Raw genomic sequence first — 1,032 nt, forward strand, 5'->3', positions numbered from 1 at the left:
TTATTGTGAGCTCTTTAAAGAGTCCTTTGTTCAGATAGGTAAGCTGCTTATGCCTTTGATACTACAATTGTTTTCTAACTTTAGAATATTTAGTCTTACATTCTTCTTGTGTACTTGTAATAAATTAAAAACAAGTCAAAATGAGATTTTAAAACATTTTATTTCTTATATAGTTAGTGCATAAAAAGTTTTTTTTTTGTCATTGCCAAGTAAGGAACAAATAATCTCAGATGTATCAATTAAAAGTACCCTACTTTTTATTTTTATGGGCATCTATTTAATGCTAAATTTAAAAATCTAATTGAATTTCTAACTTCACTTTAATACAATAAATAAAAATAATTGTGTATATATTTTTTCATAATAATATATTCAGGTTTATAATTCCATAATACTTGAAATTTGCTTGTGATATTTTGGGGAGCTGTGGATTCCACATTTTTACTGGAAGAGTTACAAATGGACTAGCAGTAAATCCAAGATCTATTTGGTGTGACTGGGTGAGATCAGAGTCCAAAGTCAGTTTAAGGCATGTAAGAATGGGATGTGGTGGCACACGCCTTTAATCCTAGCAATTAGGAGGCAGAGGCAGGTGACCTCAATGAGTGAGTTCCAGGGCAACCAGGGCTATGTAGAGATCCTGCCTCAAAAAATCAAAACAAACAAACAAACACATTGCCTACTGTTATTAATAAGCACTTGCAGGTTGCTGAAACTTATTTCATGCCATGATCACGGGAGTTTGTGTGCATATGCTAACAGATGAAGTCAAAGATGCAGCTGGCAGAGTTGTAACCTGTGAGGAGAACTCTAATCAGAGCTAACTTTGTGGGAGACGGAGTAGAGGAAAGGGACTGAGGAGAAAGATAAGAGATCGTCAAAACAGTGCGAACTGTTGGGGTCTGGTTTATGGTTTCAGATAGAGTCCATGGCATAATTTGAATAACTCATACAACATTTATTATAGCAAAATTATATATTAATTTATATATCAGAAACTTCAGTTTTCTGCCTAAAACCTTTTTTTAACTT

This window comes from Arvicola amphibius, chromosome 3 (genome assembly GCF_903992535.2).
Source record: "Arvicola amphibius chromosome 3, mArvAmp1.2, whole genome shotgun sequence".
NCBI classification, from domain to species: Eukaryota; Metazoa; Chordata; class Mammalia; order Rodentia; family Cricetidae; genus Arvicola; species Arvicola amphibius.